Raw genomic sequence first — 14236 nt, forward strand, 5'->3', positions numbered from 1 at the left:
ATCTTCTCCCCAGTCTGAGGCTTTGCTCTAATTAAGGCCTAATAATCTTGCCCATCTTCCCCAGCATAGAGTGTGACGTGGAGTCCCTGCCCTGAGGGCCTTACAAGCCAGTGAGATGAGAAAACAAAAGCCACCAGCTGAGAATGTGGTTAAATCCCAGAAGGGCAGTGCCCTTGTAATTTTTCCCCCCTTTCCTCTTGTTTCTTGAGCTGTGGAAGGGAAGAGGGAAAGAGAGGGGCTACATCACTGAAAGATTTTCTGGGAAATGCAGGATATTGAGGAAAACTGTGGAAGAGATCTGGGAGGCAAACTGGGGAGATGGAGATCACTGCAGACTGAGACGAGGACCAGGAGGCACAGTGGGTGCAGAAAATAAAAAAGAGGGAAAAAAGAGAGCAGTCAGGGCAGACAAAGGAGATGCTGCTGTCTGCACCCTGGATCGGGGGTGCTGGGTACAAGGGAGAAAGAGTGGGGTGGGGTTGAAACTAGAAAAACAGGTCTTGGGAGAACCCCTAAAATGCAGGCTGCAGGTCTGCTGTGTAGGGACTGAGTGCCAGGACGCTCTGTCTGGCTTCAGTCATAATGCTGGCCTTGCTCCTTAAGGATCCCCCTTGCCTGTTATGAGGCGCCTGCAGATTGGCATCCTCAAGGATGATTTATCCCAGAGTCTTACAATGTTTGCATCCCAAGGTGCCCACTCTAGGTGAGGAGGCCTGAGAGTGCCCTCTCCCCACTATTGCGTGACTAGATCTGGACTAAACTTCAATTAAATAAGCAGATTTTTACAGGGACTGTGACAGAGTGCTTTAGGTCTTCTGCAAAACTCAGACCTAAAATATCTGTTTGAGCTGCAGATTTTAGAAACTCTTCTTCCCAAAGCCATGTTGCCCACAGCAGGCATTCTGCTCCGCCTTTGGGGGTCCCAAAGCCTGTCCTTCCTTGCTCTTCCCCAGCCAACCCAGCCCCTGGTCTGAGTGACTGTTAAACCATCTCCAGTGTGATAGATCCTGCATGTCTGGCATCAGTCATAATTGTCTCCAAGAGAAGCACGCCTGGCTGGCACACCAGCCCTTATTGCATCCATCATCCTGATACTTTTTGCTTTGCCCTCACAACAGTGTGAACCACAGACTTCAGCTGGAGTGTAGACCTGAGACCACTTTATTCTACCATTGTGGCAACTGTGGCCCAGAGAAGCTGTGACTTCTCCGGGTCACTTGGAGTGTTGAGTGGCCATGCTTGACTCCTAGTCCAGTGCTCTTTCTACTAAACCAAGATGCTTTTAGGGCAGAGGGAAAACCCTGCTCCAATCTAGAGGTTTGCAAACTTTTTCTGTAAAGGGTCAGATAGTAAATATTTTAGGTTTTCTGTATCGAGGCAAACCTGAGGATGTTATGTAGGTATTTACATGGTAATTGAGAAAACAAATTTCCACAAGAAAGTTTTTACTGACAAAATAAACATATAATAACATATAGCAGTAATAAGTATGTACTGCCTTAGATACAAAAATGAATGACTGGCTCTGTCCCCAAAAAACTTCATATATGGACACTAAAATTTGATTTTTATGTGATCTTCACATCATGAAATATTATTCCCCTTCATATTTTTTCAATCAAGTGAAATTATAAGAACCATTCTCAGCTTGCAATCTACACAAAAGCTGGTGGCAGGCTGAATTGAGCCTGCAGGCCCTAGTCTGTGAACCCATATTCTGAGTCAAAATCTACAAACTGAGCGTCCATTGGCCAGTCCACCCCACAGTGTTTTGTTTGACTTTTAACAATATTTTTAATTGAATCAGTTGTTAATAGTTTCATTTTCTAATTTTTTAATTGCGTTACTTTTTTCTTCTAATTATTAAAGTAATATATACTAAAAGTATTCGTTTGGAATGTCAACATTTTGGCATGTATGTATGCTTTCAGTCTGTGCACAATTTTTTTAATACTTGAGATAGTGTTTTGTAGATAATATATCTTCTTTCTTTTCACTTAATATATCATTTTAAAGCCTTTTACTAACATAATCTTTTAAGACTTCATTATGAAAATCTTAAACATATGTTGAATATGGAAAGATGAATGAGTTTAATGAGTCCCTGTGTAGCCACCACCCAGCTTCAACAGTTCTCAATGCTGGGCCAATCTTGTTTCATCTAAGTCCTTCCCTGTAGTATTTTGAAGCAAATCCCAGACCTTATATCATTTTATCTCTAAGTATTTTAGTATGATTCCCTAAAAGATGAACACTAAGAGAAAGCCCTTTTTCTTAGGATATAAATACTGGAGTACTTAGGAATAAAAGTAATGTCTATGACTTACAAATGGTTCAGGAAAAAAGGAATAGATATGGGTGGAATGTATATAGGAGTTTTTAGCACTACTCTTGCAATTCTATCAGTTTGAAATTATCGCGTTCGCTCCTTGTGGCGGTGACGACACAGACCTGGTTCACTTCAGTTCTTTATTGTTGCTCGGAAGGTCGGGAGAAGGTGAGTGAGAAGAAGCAACAGCGGGAGAGAGTGAGTGAGAGGAAGAATGAGAGGAGAGAGACTCTCCTTCTCTTTCCTGCTTATGCCTTATATAAAGGAAGCTGGCCTATGGTGATCATGTGTGATCTTTAAGCTGATTGGTAGCATGCCTTCTGCATGAGTTGAGCACAAGCGCGGAAGCATGGGGCAAGCCTATAGGAGCAACTTCCTTATGCTAATGCCACCAAACCAGGAAGGGTGGTGCCCAGGAAGCAGGCGCCATCTTAGGGCATTGGTCAGCTACAGTGGAAGGACGGTGTTCAGCCATAGTGGGACTCAGCCTCGGCCATAGGCCAGCCCCTACATCTCTCCCTTTTTTGTTTTTTAACACAATGAGGCTCGGGGACCATGCCTGTCTTAGGTTGTCAGGGAGGCGCAGCATCCTTACTCGTCATAGGGCAACAGACAGCTAAGGTCTGTGCCCTGTCTTAGGTTGGTATGCGTACCTCCTGATCTTACCCGTCTTTGACTACTGGTCCAACATATTGAGCCACACCCTGGGGGAGATGCCTTCCTCTATAGCTGCCATGGCCTGCACCAGAGCCATCCGCACTTCCCGATGTTGCCGTTGCATGGAACAGACTTTTCTCCCAAGTAGGAGAAGACCTACAAGGAGTAATATACCCATAACACCCATGCCTGACCAGGCTTTGGTGGCATTTAGCACGGCTTCAGCAAACTGAGCTACAGACAGCACCTCTACCTTTTGGGAACTAACATTCAATATTTCTAGCCATAGCTGAGTGGTGAGCACGTCAAACTCACTGGACTAATTGGTGGATAACATTTTGCTTAATTCCCTGGACAGATTGGCAGCTTTAGAGAGGTTATGAAAAGAATGCCAGTAACACATAGAGCTGTCAAAAGGCAGATATTGGAGATTAAGTGTACTATAGGTAGAGAAAAAGGCGGGAAAGGTATGTGCAGTTTCAGTCACCGGGAGTGGTAGAGGCCAAGCCTTCACCAGACCCCATAGTTCTCTGGGTTCCGCTATCGCCTGCTGAAGGATCAGTAGCAGGATCAGCATCAGTGGGGTCAGTATCTCGCACTTCCGGTTCTGGTCTTGCCACTCTCCGTGTCAGGCGTTCAGGCACCCAGATGGGATTGTTTCGGTCCTGTGGGAAAACACAAACAGAGCCTCGGTTCCAGATTAACACTGGATCCGGGCCTTTCCATGATCCTTCCAATACATCCTTCTACATAACTGCGGGCATGTCTTTAGGCCTGGAACGGCGATTATGCCGCTCTGCTGCACTGTGGCCATCTTTGTCCAATGTCAAAAAATTTAAAATGAATAATATGATGTTAAGTTTGTCTCTGGGGGATCTGAAGTCTGCCTCTATTCCCCCTTTTTGTTTATAGAGAGCATTTTTAAGGGTCAGGTTGGTGCGCTCTACCACGCCTTGCCTTTGAGGGTTGTAGGGAATACTTGTGGTATGGGTGATATCTATTACTCTTAAAAATTTAAGAAAGGATTGGGATGTATATGCTGGTCTATTATCAGTTTTTACATGCTTGGGCTTTCCCCAGGCTGAAAACACTTGAAGGCAGTGAGTTATGACATCTCTAGTTTTTTCCCTTGTATGGCAAGAGGTGAAAATGATGCCTGAGCAGGTGTCAACAGACACATGAATATATTTCATCTTGCCAAACTCTGGAATATGAGTGACATCCATTTGCCAAATGTGATTGGGTAGTAGTCCCTTTGGATTGACTCCCTCTGAAACGGTGGGTAAGAGTGTAACACACCATTTACAACTTACTACTATGGCTCTAGCTTGGTCTCTAGTAATATTATATTTTAAGCGAAGGGTGTTTGAATTCACATGAAATTGTTTGTGAAATTGTGTGGCTTGTTCTACATGGTCAAATATCACTGAGATGTTAGACTCATGGGTCAGGGCATCGGCACATCTGTTTCCCTCAGCAATGGGTCCTGGGAGGGAAGTGTGGGCTCTTACATGTCTAATAAAGAAAGGTGTTGATCGATCTCAGATCAGTTGTTGTAGCTTTCTAAAAATACTGGCAACGGGGGAAGACTGGCTAATATAACTTACATTCTCTAAGATGGACACAGCATTCACTACATACTGACTATCTGCTAAAAGGTTAAAAGGTTCTTGTGAGAAAAGTGTAAAGGCTTGTGCTACAGCCAACAGCTCTGTTTGTTGGGCTGAAGTGGTTGGAAAACTGAATGTCCAAGATTGGTCACCAGTGACCACAGTCCCGATGCCATTCTTTGACCCATCAGTGAACATCACCTTAGCTTTGGGTATGGGATTACATCTTGTGTTTTTAGGAAAGATGACAGGATTAGAGAGGCAGAACTGTAGCCAAGGATGTTTTGGGTAGTGGTTGTCAAAGGAAGCATTGGTGATGGTGTAAGCAACAGCCCATGCATCACAGCATGCAGTAAGACATTCAATCTGCTCAGCAGTATAAGGTGTTATTATTATGTTTGGGGGAATCCTAAATGTTTTTATAGCTGTCTTGATTCCCTTGATGATCAAATCAGCTATACTCTGAGGATACCATCTTAATGTTTTTCCTGGAGAGTGGGCCAGATATACCCAGAGAATTGGCCCTTCCTGCCAAAGTACCCCTGTTGGGCTATTATTACTGGGTATCACTATAAGGAATAGCAATTTGCCATAGTCTATTCTATCTACCTGGGCAAGCTGCAAGCGGGATTGGACTAGGCTCAAGGCTTCTTTGGCTTGCTTACTGAGAGAGCGCGGAGATGATAAATCAGAATCGCCCTTCAGTGTCTCATATAATGGACTGAGCTCTTCATCTGTAAGCTTTAGGAATGGCCTTACCCAATTTATATCTCCAAGGAGTTTTTGAAAATCATCGAGGGTGCTTAGATGATCTGTTCTTATGATCACTTTTAATGGTCTAACAATAGTATCTTCCAATTTTATTCCTAAATACTGTTTGGTACAAGTTACCTGTACCTTTTCTGGTGCTAGTTCTAAGCCCCATTGTTTAAAATGTTCTTGCAAGAAGCAGAGGCCTTCTTCTACTACACTGTTCCTTTCATGACATAAGAGAATATCATCTATATAATGATAGATAATCACTTCAGGGAACCTTTTTCTAACTTCTGCCAGGGCCTTATGTACAAACAATTGGCACATAGTAGGGCTATTCGCCATGCCTTGTGGCAACACTTTCTATTCATACCGCTCATCTGGGTGACCATGATTGATGGCTGGTACCTTGAAGGCGAACTTTTTACAATCCTCAGGATGAAGAGGGATGGAAAAGAAACAATCTTTGATATCTATTACAATGGTCTTCCAATCTTTTGGCAGGGCCATAGGCAATGGTAAACCTAATTGTACTGATCCTATGAGAATCATCTGATTATTTACAGCTCTTAGATCATGCAGCAATCTCTATTTTCTTGATTTCTTTCTTATGACAAATATGGGTGTATTCTATGGGGAAGTAGAACTTTGAAGATGCCCTGCGGCAATTTGCTCTTGCACTAATGTGTGGGCTGCTTCCCTTTTCTCTTTAGTAAGGGGCCACTGAGGAACCCACACGGGCTCTTCTGATCGCCATTGTATTTTTAGTTCTTGTCTGTCTTCAATGGCCCCAAGGAAAAACTCAGTCCTGGGCCTCTAATCCTACTGGGTACCACTCCTGAGAGCGGGATGGGTGTCTCTCTGCCAGTCAAGGTTTTTTATGCCTCTGGTCCCTGTATGGCCCTGCTTCCTCATAATGGACTTTGCCTGATAACTATAGAAGGTTTCTGTTGTTAGTTTAAGATTCGTCTGGGTCAGTATGTCTCTTCCCCAGAGAGACACCGGTATGCTCAGCACATAAGGTTGAACTACTCCCTCATGCCTTTCCGGATCTTTCCAGGGGAGTGTGGCAGCACTACATAATGGGGCTTGAGCTATGCCCAGTCCTCTTAGAGTCTGAGCAGCTCAGTTTAGAGGCCAATCTTTAGGCCACTCAGCTTCTCTTATAATGCTGCGATCTGCCCCTGTGTCTAATAGTCCTAAGAAGTTCCTATCTCTAATCTTCAGGACAAGCATAGGCCTGTCTCCCAGCTCCATTGTGAAACAGGTCAGAGGGGCCCCAGATGATCCAAATCCTGATTGACCTCTTTTCATGTTTTTATGTCCATATTGTCTATGCTTACTAGGAAGCATAAGAATTTGAGCAATGCGGTCTCCAGAATTGATGGCTGTAACGCCTCTTGGGGAGGAGACTATAATCTTTACTACTCCCTCATAATCTGGGTCAATAACTCTTGGGTGTACTATCAATCTTGCTTTGGTTGTGGAACTCCAGCCCAATAGGAGTCCCACTGTATCCTTAGGTAATGGACCTTTAAAATCTGACTCTACTAACTGGACTCCCATCTCGGGTGTCAATACGAGTCTGGTGGTGGCACGGATGTCCACTCCTGCGCTCCCTGTGGTGGCTCTCCTTGGTTCTTCAACTCTAAGCTGGATCTTTGATCTGTCAGATGAAAATGTGTCCTGGGAATTTGTTGGATCACCCCATACATTTGAGGGCCCTGAGGTGGGGGGCCTGGCCTCCCGTTTTTTGCCTGCTGTGGGGGTAGTGGGCGTTCCTCCACATCTACTACTGATCTGCACTCTCTTGCCCAATGGTTTCCTTTTCTACATCTGGGACATAATCTCGGTTGTGGTTTGATGTTGGTCACACTGGCTCTTCCTCCGCCTAATTTCGGGCAATCTCGCTTTAAATGACCCATCTGCTTGCAATGGAAGCATGCCCCGGGAGGGGTACCCCTGCTACGCGCCTGTTGCAGTCCCTGAGTTATGGCTGTGGCTATCACTTGTCCTTGCACTACACTATCATTGATATCTCGGCAAACTTTGAGGTACACATTTAAATCTTTGTTTTTCCAAGGCCTGATAGCTTCTTTACACCATTTATTTGCTTGCTCATAGGCCAACTGTTTTACTAGGGGCATGGCTGTGTCAGCATCTCCAAATATACGGCCTGCGGTTTGCATCAGTCTCGCCAAGAAATCTGCGTAAGGCTCATTTGATCTTTGGAGTACTCTGGATAGTTGACCCTGTAAATCACCAGAGCCCTGGAGTGTTTTCCAGGCCTTGACAGCTGCTGTAGCTATTTGCATATACACTGCAGGCGGGTAATTTATCTGATTATGCTGTCCTAAGTAAGGTCCTGTGCCCATCAGCATCTCTAGGTTCCACTGATTGTTCCCTGCGGCAGCGTTGCGCCGGGCAGTGTCTTGTGAAAGCTCTGCCCACGCAGTTTTGAATAGCAGATACTGACCTCCAGTAAGGCATGCTCTGGCTACATTAGCCCAATCATCTGGTGTTAGATTCTGAGTGGCTAATGACTCCACTATGGCCACAGTGAACGCTGCTTGCACTCCATAGGTGGTGGCAGCTTCCTTTAGGCTTTTTACAAGCTTAAAATCTAGGGCTTGATGGTATCTTTGCTGGGTGTTTGGATCTTCTATTACTGGGAAGGCTGCATTCCCCTCCATGGTTAGCCATTCCCTCCATCTATTCTTGCCCAATTGTTCTTGGCACCCCTGGCCACCACAACATGAGTAACTCTGGTAAGGGGGTGGCTCTGCTCTATAGGTTGGAGAGCAAAATGGATGATTTGGGGCGGTTGGCACAATCTCTTCTACCTTACTGCTCTTATTGGGGAGAGGGGCCGAACTAGTCTCTCCTTCCTCTCTGCTTATTCTCAGTTGGCTCAGTGAGGGATACAATGTGGGCCGATGTCCTCTCTAAGCAGCCCTAGCCTCTAACTCTTCTCCTGATAATTCTTGGTCCTCTTCCTCATCAGAGGACCCCCCCTGTGTAGATCCTCTTTCAGATGCTCTCTCAGAGGCTCTTTCTTCTTTCTCAAGAACCTCCTCTCCTTCCCTTATGGCCTCTCTACAACTAGGTTTATTCTCCTTTAGGCCGCTCCTAACCAGCCCCCATATGGGGAGCGTCCCAGCCGGGAGTGGCTCCCTGCCATCTGCGTTGCGCAGATCCTCGCCTAACTTTTCCCACACGGGGGTAGTGATTCTTCCTTCATCTAGGAACCACGGAGCATGCTTCTCTACCGTGTGGAGGAAAGCCCTTGCGGTTTTTGTTTTTAATGGTGTTCCGTTGGCCCTCAGGAGTGCTCTCAAAGGCTCTTCTGCTCTCAGTCTAGACCCTTCAGACCCCATGTTAATAGTGAAGAGATTAAGATATACTCCTGATGTCTATAGGTAGGGGGTACTCTTATCACTAATTTACATTCGTCGCTATACCGCGAACTTTCCTTGCTTCGTCGCTATCCCGCGAACTTTCACTGGTGCCCTTACTTCATCTAACATACTTAGCAACAACAAACACAATAATAAGCACAAGGATGAACAAGACGAACAGACAGAATAGAAATCCCCACCTTGACTGCTTACTTTCGTTTTGCTTGTTGATCCACTCACCCTCCTCTTTCGAGGTGCCCTCCCGAACGATCCTTTCGAATGGAGTCCACTGGTACTGCTTCAGGGTAAGAAGCTCTATGGCGTCCGCGTCCGCCAGTTTCTCCTCTGGGTGGTTGGAGAAAAACTCCCGGGTTTCGGCACCAGATATCGCATTTGCTCCTTGTGGCGGTGACGACAGCGATACGTACACAGACCTGGTTCACTTCAGTTCTTTATTGTTGCTCGGAAGGTCGGGAGAAGGTGAGTGAGAAGAAGCAACAGCCGGAGAGAGCGAGTGAGAGGAAGAATGAGAGGAGAGAGACTCTCCTTCTCTTTCCTGCTTATGCCTTATATAAAGGAAGCTGGCCTATGGTGATCATGCGTGACCTTTAAGCTGATTGGTAGCATGCTTTCTGCATGAGTTGAGCACGAGCGCGGAAGCATGGGGCAAGCCTATAGGAACAACTTCCTTATGCTAATGCCACCAAACCAGGAAGGGTGGCGCCCAGGAAGCGGGTGCCATCTTAGGGCGTTGGTCAGCTACAGTGGAAGGGCGGTGTTCAGCCATAGTGGGACTCAGCCTCGGCCGTAGGCTGGCCCCTACAGAAATATTTCTAAATAAAAAGTTTTTAAAATGTGACTTACTTAAAGCAATACATCCAAAAGATGTGGATTACTAAGAAAAATAACCACAGTATCATTATCAGACCAACAAATAACAGTAATTCTTTAATAACATCAGATATCAGAGTCAGCATTTGTCCTAACTTGACCTAATTTGTCCAGTTAGGTCATTTAAAGAAAATAATTTATTTGTTCAAAGCACAATTCCAAATAAATTCCTTAAAAAACAATAGATATTCCCTTAAATTCCATTTAATCTATTGATTTCCCTCCCTCTCTTTCTTGTATCCTTGCTATTGCTGTAAAAATTTTATCAAAGAAACAGTTTGTTTGACCTGTATAGTTTCTCCCAATCTGAAATTTGATGATTGCACTCTTTGGTGCTATTTTACATGTTCTTCTGTCTCAGAGATGTTCTGTAAATTGGTAGTTACCCCTACAGACTTGATCAGATTTAGATACCTTTTCTTTTTTAATGTAGTCTACATTTCAGAGATTTTTATATAAAAATTCTGATTTGGGCTTCATTGGGAAATTCTGTAGATCTGGCTGGCATTCCCACTTGGCAACAGTTGGTCTGGGGTTGGGCAGTGACCACACCCACTCCCCGTTTAGGTGGGACAGGAATCCTCCTCTAGGCTCCAGTTCCCACTACTTCCTGCCTGGCTCCCAGGTGCACTGGAAGTTGACACCCCTGTTCTCAACACTGTCCCTTCACCAGCTTTCGTAGACTTCTCGACACTATCACAAGAGGCCTTTCAGGAATGTGGTGGAGATTAGAGAAAATGATTTGGACAGGGACTTTCTTAAAATGTCTGAAGGGGAAGAGATAAGCAACCAAATAAGGGGAAGCTAAGTGGTAGAATTTGGTGAGTGCCTAGGATGAGGGAAACAGAAGAAAAGTAAGACAACAAATTAAGAGTGCCACAAATATTGGAGGCAGACCAAGTTATAGACTCCTAACCCATGCAGGGAAACAAAAAAAACAAGTGTGTTTAAAGCGACAACACATTATGTCTTTTTATATATTATGGCGATAGTGAAACCTTAAAAATGAAAGAGAAGGGGGCAATCAATGTGGAACTGGCCAACAGTCCTAACTTAGGGCAGGCAGGTGGCTGGGGCGTAACAGAGATCACATGGGGATTAAAGGGAATGAGGTGGAAAATGTGAGGAAAGCCTCCTAGAAAAGGACCAGGAGCATGCTATGGAGATGTTGGAGAACTGGTAGAAATGTAAGAGAGGAGAGAATCTTGGAAGTCTTAGAATTTTTTTTTTTCTGATTTGTAAATGTGTTGAAATGAAAAGTATTATGAAGATAGAGAAAAATAAATCACATTTAGTTGTTTCGAAAAGAATAAACCCTTACAGAAAATAAAATTATGACAAGTTAGGATGTTCCTGGAAATTTCCAGATAGTTCCCCATACTCAGAAGAATGATTAAGAGAGAGAATCAGTGACTGGTTTTGAGGAAGGGTGGAAAATTTTGAAGGATGAGCTGATTATGTAAGTTTTAGGCTATGGTGCTTAAAACTGTTGCCATGATATTTTAGTTATTAATAACAATTTTGGGGAAATCTACTCAATTCTGGAGAAACTTTTGCCTCTAATGAGAAAGAAATGCCACCGTTTGTGAATTCCCAAGCAGATGTAAGGAGCCATTCACTTGGTAAGCTTCTTAGGAAAGCCAGAGCCGATTTCACCTTAACAAGCTGTTGACAGCATCTGATCAAGGTACCACCTGGAATATGTTAGCAGCCCCAAGAAATGGACTGTGGAGTCAGACCTGTGTTTAAATCTTCTACGTCACTTACCATGTGACCCTGGCAGCTTACCCATGGAAAATTTCTAGGGTATAAAGGTTGCTTTATACACAGTGGCTCTGATTCTTACCACCTGAATGGCAGGAACTTCGAACTCTGAATACTTGACTTCCAGCACTAACAGCCACAACAGCTGACACTCCCAGAGCACATACTGTGTGCCAGGCACTGTTGTAGATGCTTCACATGTATTATCCCATTTAACTATCAAAAAAACCAATGAGGTAGGCATACATTATAATTAGCCCCATTTTATAGATGAGAAAGTTGAGGCTCAGCGAGATTCAGTAACTTGCCCAAAGTTACACAGTGAGTGCCCTCGTTAGTCACAAAGCTGGGCTTTAAACCCAGGCAGGCAGAATCCACAGACCAAAATGCCTTGCTTTACCCCTTCCCACCTTACAATCCCAGGGAAGCAGAGACAACAATGCCCTATAGTGGCACTTCCCATCCATGGTTCCTAATTCGTGTACTTCAGTTTTCATGGAGGTCTCCAAATGATTTTTCTGAGTTCCCAAAAGCTTCAGTGGAAACATTGCAATCAGACCACAAGTTTCTTTAGGTTGGAATCCACAAGTAACAACGGGTTAGCTCAGGTTTTGTAGAAGCTCTGATTGGCATTTACATAAACAAATACATTGCAGCATTGTTTTTTAAGGGGGAAGATGAATCATTAGTTAAGAAATGCAATTTAGTGGAATAGATGTTTCTAAACGTGTGGTCTACAGTGAGAGAATAAAGGGTGCCTGGCTTTGAGGAGGTGGGAAATTACTAGTGTACATGTGTATGCATGTTCCCAAGCTTCCAGCCTTCAAAACCCTGCCTTTATTTTTAAATTACATGATTCTGTAATTTGACTTTAAGTCAATGTATTTTGCCTTGCTTATTTAAAATGTCTTGCTGGCTTTGTATTTAATATTGGAATCTACTTTATTCATTAAAATGATCACATTCCTAAAACATGGTCAGGAACTAGAATGCAGAATTACAAAATTGTATTCTAAGCTAAAATGGGATGTAAGTCAAGCAAAGAATAGACTTTTTATCCTTTTAAGTTGCAACTTGGGACTGAATCACTTTTTAAAGAAAATTTTAAAATACCAAAACACGGGGAACACAGATGAATTTTTAAAAACAAACAAAACCTGTATACTAGTGCACTAAGCTGTTAGCTCCACAAGGGGAGTTTGTGGCAGGCCTCAGTAAATATTTTTTCAATGAGCAGTGCCTGAATCTTGGAAGAAAGATCCTAGCAGACAGTCAGTGCCCTTTATGTAGAAGGACTGGGTCTTTTGGTGAAAACACCTTGGGAAAATCAATCTAGGCCTCTTCTGACAGCCATGGGAAAGCACAGGTGACACCTATGCCTGAGAATTTGTTTAAATTAAAACTGCGCTCGACTTTCTCAGTTTCCCGCCGCTCTCAGACGTGCAGGGTTTGGATGCTGTCTGGGATCTGGATCCGGAACCCAGAGACCCTTCTGCGGACCCAGGCGTTGCTCTGGTAGTGACTAGGCTGTGTGGCCGTGGGACCTCTCACTGGGTCGTCCTTCTGGCAGGTTCTGAATCGCGTTCTCCCCTTAGAAGGCGAAGCCGGAGGCAGCTGCCCCCTTGGTGGCGCCTGGGGCCTCGCGGGGCCGTCGTGGGTACCGCGCCCCCCATCGCACCCAGGTAGGGTCAGGGGCCCCGCGCGGCCGTCGTGCGTGCCCACCCGGGCCCCGCTGCCCTCCCGAGGCCTCGTCCTCGGCGCGGCGGTGCCCTGGCGCCCCGGCCCGCAGGCTGAGGGTCGAGCCGACCTCCTCCCGGCCGGGCCGCGTCCCCCAGCCTGCGCCGGGGGCGGGCCAGGGCGCCAGAGCCGAGCCGCCGGCGTCCATTTTCTGGGCGGTGCTGTGTGGCGCAGCGACCGGACTCGCGGGTCCGGAAGAGCCATGGACCCCCAGAGAAACGCGCTTGCGGTGGAGCAGTCGTGCCCTGTAAGTGCTGTCCGCAGGGTCTGCGTGCGGGGCTGGGTGGGCGAGGCGCGGCCTGCGGGCGCGGGGCCCTGGGCGCGGCCAGCCTGACCCCTCCTCTCCCCAGGAGGGAGCCTGGAAACCTGGCTGGGAAACCCTCGCGCTGGGCAGTGAGCGATGCAGCCGCTGCAAAACGAGCTGGTGGTGCAGGGACCCAGCGCCCGCAGGTGCCCGGACTCCGGGGCCTGCGCCCTGAGAGTTGGGGGGGTTCGAGTGCAGGTCGGGGCTGGTTGCGTCGCATCTAGTGGCCTATCTGCGCATTTGTGCTAGAGGGCGGGTGGCCGGGGGAGAAATGCTCACCCATGTGCTAGGGACGTTCTGGGCTCAGGTCCAGCAGGCTCCAAAACTGCACTGACAGTCACAGACCCTCACCCCATCTCCAGCCTCCCTGGACTGCGACTCGGACCCCAGTCCAGACCCTGCGGGAACCTGATAATTTCCTTGGTTCAGCACCAAACCCTTGGAATTGAATGGGACATGGCAAAGGCAAGGCCCTGCCCCCAGGGTTTTCAATCTCAGCCTCCTACTTGTGCAGGTAGTTGGGTCTGCTCTGCCCCTACTACACAGAGCCGGCTCTCAGACACTTCTTTGCAGGGTATATAATAAATCACCTGAGAGTTTAGTCCATCAGCGGTTCCACTTTATAATTCTGATCTGCTTTAGGTAAGTGACCAATTCCATTCTGGATTTTGGCCCTATTTGAATATCCCTTTTAAGGATCCATTATAGATGATATGTGTTACTGTGCCCTATACATATTTAAAGATTAAAGACTTTTCTCCTAATTATGAAGCTCAGCCACTTTGTCAGGTTG

The 14236-nt window shown here is 45.8% G+C and overlaps 1 protein-coding gene across 15 annotated transcripts in view; it reads left to right on the forward strand.

Annotated features, from left to right (window-relative positions):
• Positions 1-14236, forward strand: part of ZBTB38 (zinc finger and BTB domain containing 38) — a 125282-nt gene that overhangs the window by 61439 nt on the left and 49607 nt on the right. Inside the window, exon 1 of one of the 15 annotated variants that reach the window (XM_036877407.2) lies at positions 9908-13084. The exons of 13 other annotated variants lie outside the window; for them this stretch is intronic. The gene's annotated coding sequence lies outside the window, so the exon portion shown is untranslated. Of the gene's footprint in view, positions 1-9907; positions 13085-13112; positions 13387-14236 lie in introns of those variants that run through there. One more of the 15 variants, XM_036877403.2, reaches the window with a different exon arrangement.

This window comes from Manis pentadactyla, chromosome 1 (genome assembly GCF_030020395.1).
Source record: "Manis pentadactyla isolate mManPen7 chromosome 1, mManPen7.hap1, whole genome shotgun sequence".
In the NCBI taxonomy this organism is placed as follows: Eukaryota; Metazoa; Chordata; class Mammalia; order Pholidota; family Manidae; genus Manis; species Manis pentadactyla.